This window comes from Lytechinus pictus, chromosome 12 (genome assembly GCF_037042905.1).
Source record: "Lytechinus pictus isolate F3 Inbred chromosome 12, Lp3.0, whole genome shotgun sequence".
NCBI lineage: Eukaryota > Metazoa > Echinodermata > Echinoidea > Temnopleuroida > Toxopneustidae > Lytechinus > Lytechinus pictus.
In genome coordinates, this window is record NC_087256.1 from 22,290,038 (window position 1) to 22,301,817 (window position 11,780).

The following is an 11,780-nucleotide window of genomic DNA, read 5'->3' on the forward strand; positions in this document are numbered from 1 at the left end:
ACAAGAAATCTGTGCATTTTTATGGTTCAAATCTATGGAACAGTTTACCCCAGAATATGCAAAATGTAACATATTTTCCCATATTTAAGAAACAATCTAGAATTTTAACTCTTAACTCCGAATAAAAAAAAACAGTTTTAACTTTGATTTAATGTAAATATTATACATGTAGTTGTGTTGTTTTTTTATTTAATTTAAACTTAATATAAATACTCTGCTTGTATGTGATTTTAGTTTTTTAGCTTTAATTTAATGTGATTTTACTTGAGTAAATATTTGTAGTTAAGTATATAGTTTTAATTTTTTGTGTGTAATTTTTTTTATTTATGTGTTTGTTTTTATTGTGCAGGGCCCCTTGGTAGAGCAGTTTTGTAACTGAAAGGGCTACCCTGCTAACATAAAACGGAAATAAATTAAAAAAAAAAAAATCTTTTGTCAAAAGCCCTGTAGCTTTTGTCGAGGATCGGTGAATCAAACAGCAGCGTCGTCCTGGGCAAACGACATGATTGTAATTTGACAGACATAACATATTCTGAACGTTCCAGAAAGCGTCTGTGAAGTGGATGCTAAAATACGATATCATCGCGAAGTGGACTGATAGTTTGTTGCTTCGCAGGGCCATTTCTTTCTTTCTCTTTTTTTCCGGACGGTTGTTTCCGGAAATGGCGTTGAATTTTGCAACCCCCGACAAGGTTTTCAAGGTACAACATTGAACAAAATCATAACAAACCGACTAATGGACGAACAGATCGTATCATCATGATCATGGGCCTTTAACTACGCAATTAACCTTGCAAGTACATCGAGCTTAGAAGACAACAAACGTAATCACCTGCTCATTAGGGTGTAGGTTTCCCTTTTTAATGAAAACACACAAACACAATAAAGGTGTTTTTTTACAATGAAAACATACAAACAGAATCCAATTGACGTATTTCCATGAGTATAATAAATCTTTGGGCGGGGTAAAGACATTGATTTTATAATTATAGTGATTAGACGTCCATATTCTCATAAACTTACATGAAAAAAATATTTGTTTAGATTTGTTTATAATACATGGATTTAAAACAATTTACTGAATGAATTAATATCTGTCATTAATACAGATGTCTTTTTTGGAACATCATAAGCTTTATCGTATCATGCGTCTGGTTATTTTAAGATTAAAATCAAGATCATCCGGTGCTAGGAAGTATCGAGGCATTTTTTTTCTTTCAACCGTGACAAATGACAAATAATGAATGACGATTGAAGACAGGTAGTTTCTTTTTAATTTGATTATGACTTTCGTATAAACAACAAACAGTCGAAGAAGAGAAACAACTCTTCCTAAACACCCACATTTCCCTTACAGTCGGTTCGATGCCAAACCGTTATCTGTAACTTGTCACTATATTCCTATTGTGCCGGAGAGTATTTTCTATTGTGTGCACAAGAAATAGTACAGATCATTCGATAACATTATAAGAAACTTCCCTCGTTCATCCTTTTATTCGTTCTGTCTATAAGACATATACAGTCCTTCGGATAATACCCCCATTGTATCATCGTTCCAATGCCTTTTAGAGAGACCCTAACAATGTTTCACAAGAATACTTAATGTTCATCCCAGAAACGCTACATCGAGTTTGGCAAACAAGATGTATCGATCCTGCAAAGCAATCAATGTAACATTTGACGACAGGTCCTTTAACCAACATGCATTCAAAAATCATTGAAATTCTAGTATTACCTTGAAATATAACACCGAGATACTATATTCATTATATAGTAGGTTTGTGGACTGTGATCTACCTATTTATGCCTGTTGAATTGATTACATGTACTGATTTATGTGATTCAAGAAAGTGTATAATCCTGATGTCTATATCAAGCTATGAATGATGTTGACAAGTTACGTTTGCCACGTTTGCGGACCAGTCTAAATATATTAGTGTTTTCCCGAATCCTAATGCCGATGCTTGTAGTAGGAAAGCCTAACTAAAATTGGTTTAGTAGCAGCATCCATCTGTTATGACAAAGATTGTGTTTATAAAAATAGATATATATAAACAATGGGCAACAAAATACTATAGTATAATAATAATACAAAATAATAATTATAACGCCTCTACTTACATGTATGTACACACACTTTCTCCCGTTATCACCACCGAGTCTTCCTTTATATAGAGAAAACAAATCAAACACAGCCTATAATCAGGGAGTCGGGAGTATTCCCTGATATTTCTTCAATAAAGAAAGCTTGGAAGACATAATAGAGAACATATCTTAAATAAGATTAATAGTATGGATCTTTCAAATCCCTCCCGGCAAATGAAAGAGTGGTTCATTTTAAAAAGGAAGGAATTGAGAGGCACTTACGGGATCTGAAGTGGGTACTTGCGTCTGTCAGTGGAAAGATTACTTCTCAAAATGTTAATGGTGCACTGACATGTTGCATTGGTTGAAATTACACAGTGAACATGCAGGTGCAAAGACAATTTAATGAGTCCAATTTTCCGACTACTCATAGGCCTACATCCGTAAAACTATTTCATGTAAACACGACCGGTACACTAATAGGCAAACAGAAAGAGAGAGAGAGAGAGGGGGGGGGGTAGAAAAGGGGGATGGGGCAGACGGGGTAGTATAATTAACGTGAATGAAGATAGACGATAAGGACCCCTGCCCACCCCCTTACCCGATTTTCAAATCGTGGCTCGGATCACGTACCCTCACCAACATCACACCACTCCAAGGTATACACAAATCTTGGTTCTACCACGTAATAGGTCCATGGTTCTACTAACAAAAAAAAAACCAACATCACGTATAGAGAAGGACCCCCCCCCCCCCTCATTGTTGCAAATCCCCACTACTGCAATGTTAGAATCGTATGCCCGTGTGACATGTATTGAGTTTGACATCGGTGAATATCGCTATCATTCCATCACAAATAAATAAAAGTCAATGACAGTTGATTCACTAATGCACTGACCGCCGTATCTGACGAGGGGGCAGGGCTAAAAATAAAAAAGCAATGGCCTTTCGCCACCGTGTATGACTTGTACTCTCCGGCAAAGTACATGCATGGATGGCATTAGTATTTGAAAACCACTTCGAATGATCCATCCTTAATTAGAAGAGACCTTTTTGTTTCAGGTAATTAAAGGAAGCAATCTGAATCGGGGATTAACTGGATATACACCAGGGAATTGAATGGGCGGAGATTGGTTAAAGTATTATTGCTATCATCGTGTATTGCTATCAAAGTGACCTCCACCGACAGTAGGGCCTATGAATATTACGAAGACCTTCAGAGTTAGAGGAATATAATATTAAAGGGGAAGATCACTCTGACAAAAAGCTTATTGTAAAAATAGCACAAAATATTTCTTTTTAAAAATACTGCCGAAGATTTTAGGAAATCCATATCCTGGAATAAAACAGATATTAGAATTTTAATTATTATTTATTGTACATTCAGTATATCAATAGGCAAATAATTTCACACCGGTTCCAAATTATGGTGTGCGTGGAAAGGCCTTGGAATGCTTCACGAGTTACCTAACTAACAGAAAACAATTTTTTGTCAATAGAAGACCATAAATCTCAAATGAAAACTATTTCTTGCGGTGTACCGCAAGGATCACTCCTAGGCCCACTGCTTTTCTTGTTGTATATTAATGATTTTAATAATTCATCAAATGACCTATCATTTATTCTTTTCGCGGATGACTCGAACCTTTTTTTGTCACACCGTAACCCTAATTTACTACTTACCATTTTGAATAGGGAATTGCGGTCTGTTCAGACATGGATTCAAGCAAATAAGTTGTCATTCAATGTAAACAAAACAAATTTTATGCTTTTCAGTAACTCTTTGAATTCTTTGCCGGACCATGTAATTATAAACAATGTTAATTTGCAACAAGTTAATTCCACCAAATTTCTCGGTCTTTACATTGATCATGAATTATCATGGAAATGTCAAATTGATTATATATGTAAGTTATCTTCTCGTAACACTGGCATTTTGAATAAACTAAAATATTTTTTTCCTGATCACATTTTAAAAACATTATATTCTACACTTGTTTTATCCCATATGAATTATGGAATATTGGCCTGGGGTAATTGCAATACAACCTTAATTAATAAAATATTCACGATACAAAAACGAGCAATTAGGGCGGTTAATCAAATTGGTTTTTATTCCCATACAAACCCATTATTTTTCCAAAATAAAGTACTCAAAATTTATGATATATATGCATTTCAAGTTGGTATATTTATGTTTCAGCTTTCAAGAGGTGAATTGCCATTTGTTTCTATGTTTCCAAAGGAACAATCTAATCCACACATATCCCACCTTCCGCGTACTCGCACTCTCCTTGCTCAAAGAACAATCGCATTTGAAGGGCCAGGTTTTGGAACGATCTTCCCGATGATATGGTACATAGTGCCTCACTTAATATATTCAAACGTAAATTGAAAGCGATGCTTATCAATTCTTATAATTTCACTTTGTAAACTTTTATATTCATGCACTTTGTTAATACGCTCTGGCCGAGTAATGAGTAATAAATAATAGTCATAATAAAGTGGCGGACTCTTTTTTATTTTTTTGTATTCCTTACACAATCGTCACATTTTTGGCATTACTTTGTTATAATCAATTTACTTACCTGTCCTCTCCTCATTAAGACCGATTTTTTTTCTGCATCCTGCAGACTTAACAAGCCTTGCTTTTTTATGCAGGTTCCCTCATATTTCACTCTTTTAAATTGTCTTTAATTCCAAATCGCTATTTTCTTTAATTTGAATAAATTGTTATGCCTTGTCTGATTTGTATTCTCATAAGTTTTCTGATATTGTTTCATAATTTTGTTTGTACTTGTGAAATATGTAAAATCAAATCAAATCAAATCAAATCAAAAAGAAAGAAAAAAGTCACCACGAACCACAAAAAAAAAAGAAATTTATGCATTTATGCTCGTATAATTATGACATCACTACAAATCCAAAACTTTAAGTTCCAATGACTTTTTAAATCTTTAGTGGATTTTCCTCAAATCTTCACCAATATTTTTGTATTATTTTGTCTGCTGTTTTTACCACAAACTTTTCTTCAAGGTGAACGCCCCCTTTGAGCGAATAGAGAGGATTTGAGGTTCCATGCGTATTTCTCTACTCCACGGTCACACACGCCGAACCGACTCCAGACCGATAGTAGCTATTACAAATGTACGTTATTTTCAATGACACGACATGACATCGGTCGGTGTGGGGTCGGTTTCATAATGTGTGACTGTAGCATAAGCACAGTTCAAGTAATTAAATCAATGGTAATGGCGATTAAAACGATACGTTGGTTGAATGGTAAATATTCATGAACGTTGTCTTGAGACAAAGTTTATTCTTAGAGCAACAATGGCTCATTATCAATATTATATTTATCAGAAGTCAAATCTGACAATCTACTGTAAGGCATGTAAGTTTAAAGATAAAAGTTAGCGTGGTGCATATTCAGTCAGCTTATACACGTTCGACAATTTGCTACAGTACTAGGAGAATAAAATAATGGGGAACGTTTTATTGATCTTCCCTTTTCCACCGATTTTAATATAATGCATGTGGGTAAGAAAAAGACCTTCATCATGGCTCTATGACTCGATCATGTTTTGAATGTAAACTAACAACCTTCGACTGAATACATATGAAGAAAAGGTGCAAAATGAAAATAGTACACGCTATGCATATGGGTCATGTACACTCTTAAAAATGTTGGGCAACATACGGTCCACACAACAATTGGTTAAAACTTTATCCAATTCTGGGTAGTTTTACACCAATACTGTGTAGTTTTCACCCAAAGCACACATTATTGGTGTAAAACTACCCAGAATTGGATAAAGTTTTAACCAATTGTTGTGTGGACCGTATGTTGCCCAACATTTTTAAGAGTGTATTGCAAGCCCATTATATCGAACGGTCACACCTGCTGTTTGAGTACAATTTTTGATCAAATGGAAACCCCCAAAATACGTGGTTTATACTAAATTGATTTTGATTACAATGGGTGACGTTGAGCAATTAACGTTTCGAAAAAAAAATCATAAAGAAGAGCTAAAAAGAATATTGTCCCCGACAATACAATGTGTATGATGTATTGGTTGTAGATATAGAAAGTACACCTTTTTTCGAGCTAAAAGTGGTTATAAGATTACATATATTTGTTTGATTGTGTTTCAATAAAACACAATAAATTCAATAAATCAATAACGAAAAGGCGCATTTCAATGTGGTGAAATGCAGGAGACTTCCTCATCTTGAATAAAACATTTGATTTGTTTCTGGTAAACGATGAACGATACCTTTGCCCTACTTCGCTTCTTTTAAAAGCGGGTCTGATTGGCAGACAGATTCTTCGTTTAGTTCCGGTTTCATGAGTTCCATGTGTAAAAACGTCTCATGTTTGAATTGGTTCAGAATACACCTGGGGATGGGGCAGGAATGTCCTCCAGTTGAGTTACATTGTAGGAAGTGAACATGGTGAAAATAGCTACTGGCATCTGGTGTCCAAGTATAGCCAACATGGTGTATGCATAGATGGGTTCATGGTCATGGAAAACAACTATACAATCGTTGAGAAGTAACCTTGAATTTTATTAAAGACTAGGCCTTCTGATACCTATTGATTTCAAATGATGAGAGTTAGATTCTTCTCAGGTGACCATGATGACAGTGGGGGAGGTTGATGTTGTATAGGGACTGAAAACGAAATAGTAAATGCAACGTATGCAGGGTCTAAAATCTAAGTTAAGGAGATCTTAAACATGGTTAAGGGGCACACTTAAGGGGTGACACGACATTTCCTCCTGCGACATTTGCTCTGGTCTTGATATATCAGAGGACATAGGGTTAGAGTTAGAATCGTGACAGAGTTTTTGATTCAGAACAATGTAAAACTGAGGATTAAGGTTTATTTGGTTTTGGAGGTTAGGTTTTACGTTTAGCTCAACGTGCATATTTTCCATCGGAGCACTTGTCGCCCACTTAGGATGCACTTAAGTGAGGCATTTTAAAACGATGGATTTCATCAAAATTACCTCTTTCCACCCGGATGTAGCAAGCATGCATGTCTCCTTGCATCTGTGCATGTGATGTATTTACCCGGAAGTAATAGGTGTTTTCCTTCTAATCGTTTATCTCTACACATTTCCCAACCCCAGAATGCTTCTTTATGATCATGAACAACACCTTGGAATAATTTTGATGGATTGCGCATTGAACTTTCCATAACGAATGTATTTGGAATTGCCGCAGCGCCTTTTCAACAATTCAAACACTTTTTGAAATATCGAAAGGGGATAGAAGAGAGGAAGAAGACTATTTCATCCTCTTTCATGACTTTGGTCCAACCGGGGTACGTGCTTCTTCGGTCATCCCGATCAGGTAGGCGTGTTATGCTAAGAGAAATGGAGTTCAAAGGGTTATTTCCTTTGGGATCACAACTGGAGTATTTTTGGTTCAAGAAGAGCAAAGTAAGATGTACATGAATTTAGAATGGCTCGGGATAGGTATTCGATGGCTTGCACTTTCGGCTTCAACTTCGCGATGGAATGTAATGCGAGACTCGGATACCTTGTTTCCCATTTAGTTATCGTGTTAAAAGCAAGGGGATCCTGCAATGGAATTTGAACACGAGCTGCCCTAGATGGAAAACTGACAGGTACTTAAGCTGATAGTATATTAAGCTGATGACATTTCATTTGCTAAATGTAATTTTACCACATAAAATGTAGCATAAGTGATCGTTAAGAAGTTTTATGAAACAGGGGCATAGTCTGGATACACCTTTTCAAGTATCGTTCCTCTTCAAAATGATATCACCTGTCTCTCTCATTCATTATTTGTTTCAGCCCGAATGGTGTTCACAAAACTCATCGGCACTGTAAACATTTAATGACGTAAGAGAATGGCATACATGTACCGAGCGTGAGATTAAAAACGCATCGGTGTCCTTCAACGAATTGAGGCGCAAGTTCCAATACCTAAGAATCGCTGGCTACATGCATGGGCGAACATCCCAGGGAGACACGTCCCCCTACCCAAAATAGTAGGGAGGGGGGGGGACACAATATCAAATGTCCCCCTCCTATTTTTTGTAATTTATGATGGAAAGAAATACATCATTCAAAATCGAAATATAACATGTATTTTGGACGAGATGACCTCACTTTTTGGGTGATAACCCTTATTTTTTTTTTTTTGCTTGCTTGTCAAATTTATTCTGGTTGAAATGACCTTACATTTGGGGTGACAACCTTTTTTTTTTGTTTGCTTGTCAAATTTTCCGGCCCCTGGTCCCCCTACCTTTTGGGAGAGATTTCCGCCCTATTACTCAAATCGGAAACTTCTCCCAGAAGTACAACCTTGCAAGTCGCGCCCACAAAATTATTATTCAACATGAACATGTAATCGGCACCTCGAAAGGGCGGCATGGCGGGTGCAGAGGGGCAAATTTGGTCAATGCAATTTTCATGTTCGTAAAATCTTACACCTGCAACGTAAAAGACACAAGTGTACTATTTGTGTAATCAATTCCAAAGTAATGTAAGTCTATGGGCACGAATGTTTAAAAAGGTACAGTCGATTGATTAAATTGACCATATTTCTCTGTTTGTACAGCCCCCTGGTCCAATCAATCCCTCTGTCTTACGAGGATCATTTACGCAATTACAAGATTCCGATTCATATTGCGCATGTTATACGTTTCGTCCCTGCCCCTCCGCCACATTCCACAGTGTACCCGCCCCTAAAAAGAAACGACGTCTGCAAATACTATACCTTTGATAATGAACATCCTGAATAGATATCATAAATGAATTACAAATAACAACGTATAATTGAAACTTTATAGGTCTAAAAACATTATATCATGCCTTAGTTTCCTAAAATAGGTCAATCAGGGGTGGCTTCATAGAAAGCAGGGGAAGAAGACCTAGCCCCCCCCCACCTCCCCCCCCCCCCCTCCATGCGAAAAAGTAGGTAACATAAAAATTGAAAATGGAATTAGGAAGGCATGTTTAAATAAACAGATCTTGGATGAGTAATTGTATAATATTTCCATAATTCAATTGAGATTCACTTGACGTCATCTTTGGGTATTCCCCCCCCCCAAATAAAGATACCCCTATATACGCCGCTCCTGGAGCAATCATGTCGTGTTTTCCAGGATTGGCGCGTAAGGGTTCTGAGTTCTACAGAAACACATCTTCAGCATGTTGAGATTCGTCGGAATGGATAAACTTACATAGACCTTTCATTCGTATGATTGCTTGAAACGGGAATTATTTGACAATCAAAGCACTCGACGAACCTTGGATTTCATCAGATGCCTTTTTTTCAATCTTCAACTCAACATCATCCAATCCGAGGCAGAGCTAACAAGAATTCTTAAATCCCAACTCCCTGATCTAACAATGCAAATACAGAGGAGTTCCTCTTTTAAAAGTTGAGAAAAAAATAAAATGCGAAAATAGAAAATTATGACTTATTGATCACTTGTGTTTAGAATTTATAATGGGTATTACCAGTCTACTCCCTACCCCCTGGTATAACCTTACATACATGTATACAAAGTAATATCGTTCTTGTCCATGTCGTAAAGAGGTGTAAATTGATACGGTCACAATCAGTTTCTTTCTACGCAACAATCATTATATTTCCACCTCTTTGAAACTTTTCTTTGTCGCTTTTTTCAATCCATGGAAGAAGAAGATTATTTTTCGCGTCGAAAGCACTGATGAAACGTTTTACCTTTTCACCTCTCCGCAATTTAAATGTGTATCTTAGACTAGGATTGCCCGAATCGTTGAATGGCGCTACAAGCGAGCCGTTCCTCCGCAAACAGTTTTAAGTAAGAATACACACTAAAAATAGATGTTAAGTCAACGAAAGGGATCTTTACCGTTAGGACTTGGGGTGTATTTGTACACGGTGTATCCCCCTTGTCAACTTAAGCAAGCATTCAGAGTCAACACCAGGGGCCCTAAACACAAAGCTTAGAAATGATCGTAGAACATTTTTCTACGATTGATTGCATTGACTACAATGTACAATCAATCGTGAAAATCATGAGTACGATCAATCGCTCACCTTTGTGTTTACGGGACCCAGGCCTCGCCAGCGTGACCAAGCCAAGTCAGTAGAATGATTTCAGAACGTTAAAACATGAATGGGATTTATATCTGTATCTGTATCATGATGATCAATGTTAGCTGCGTGTATTTGCTGCTGACTGAGTTACAGAACGACTGATACTCAAATGGGGATTGAATTGCCCTTTTGTAATGTTGACATGGTAGATCAGGGTATTGACATGGCATAGTAAATACTATTCCACGATCTACAAAGATCATATTAGGGACTATTCGACGGGCTCACGAGAAATTGATACGCGTATCGGTTATTATGTGTTTTAAATATCACTTTCATTGCAGGTTTTCACCCAAAAAAAATTACACTTTAAAATGTAAACAACAATTCGAACTATAAATAATAACTATAAGCTATTAGACATATAAAACTTGTTCGCCTCGCTCCCTTAATTATATGTTTTCGAAATTTGAATATATTATGTGCTCTTCAATATTCTAGGCCTTATAATTGATTGAAGTGTGTATGAAGGAAACAAAGTAAATCACAATTTTTCGGCTTTTTGTCTGCAAAGTAACTCAAGTCACAAGTTGAAAAGGTTATTCTCCAATTACATCAATATAATCGAATAAAGTGAACATTGTCCACCCCCTTAATGTTGAAGTTGTCTTCTGTGGCTTCATTTCAAATACAGAGATTAAATACGCAAACACGGTACAAATGACCAGGGTCTCTTTAATTAAAGGGTAATCAGCCGAAAAGGACAATGGCAAATTAAAAAGCCGTATACATTTTGTTCAAAAGCCTGAGCAGTAAGCAATCAGAATTCGCTTTTCTTTCACACTTTTAATTGATAACAATCCTCTAATCATGATAATGTTATTGGGCCCTGGCCAGTGGCCACTTACTCACTTGAAAACGTTGTTCAACTGATCCCTTCTGGTTATTTCATCAATTTTTTTTTAAAATCTTTTTTCATCGGTCAATCAAACCCCACCGCTGGTGCCATACCATTTTTGGAACCTTTATCTTCCAAACTATCACATATTATTTCGGCAAAAAAAAAATCGTTGGAGAATAAGACCTATAAAGAGATTGGGGCAAGGGTTTCATCGCTTTCCTATCAACAGTTTATAATATTGGGTAAAAGTGCACCATGAGGGTAATCATGTGTCCAACCAACATTGGGTATTTCATTAAGGGCATTTGTATTTATACAGTGTTATGAAAATTTTTGCCCATTTTAAAGTAATGCTTATATTTTAACCTTACTGGACAATATGCTTCCCGCATTGGGTAAAATACTGCCCCAAATTAGTTGGACACAGAATTACCCTCGTGGTGGTAAAAATTGTACCCATTTTTTTTTACAGTGCAGAGCCTCATTATAATCTTCATCCTTTTTTCAAAATTCCTTTGTTGATTGATAATGATATTATCGGTTGTTTATTTGGTAATGATAATACATACTATCTTTGTCGTGAACCCTTGATAAAATTTCGTTCGATGCTCGTTTGTCATCATGAAAGAAAATGCAAAAATATTAATAAATTGAAACGAAAATACCATCTGATTGTAATTTCTTTTCTTGGTCAGCCCCTTTTCAAGACTATACCGTGAACCCATTGTGG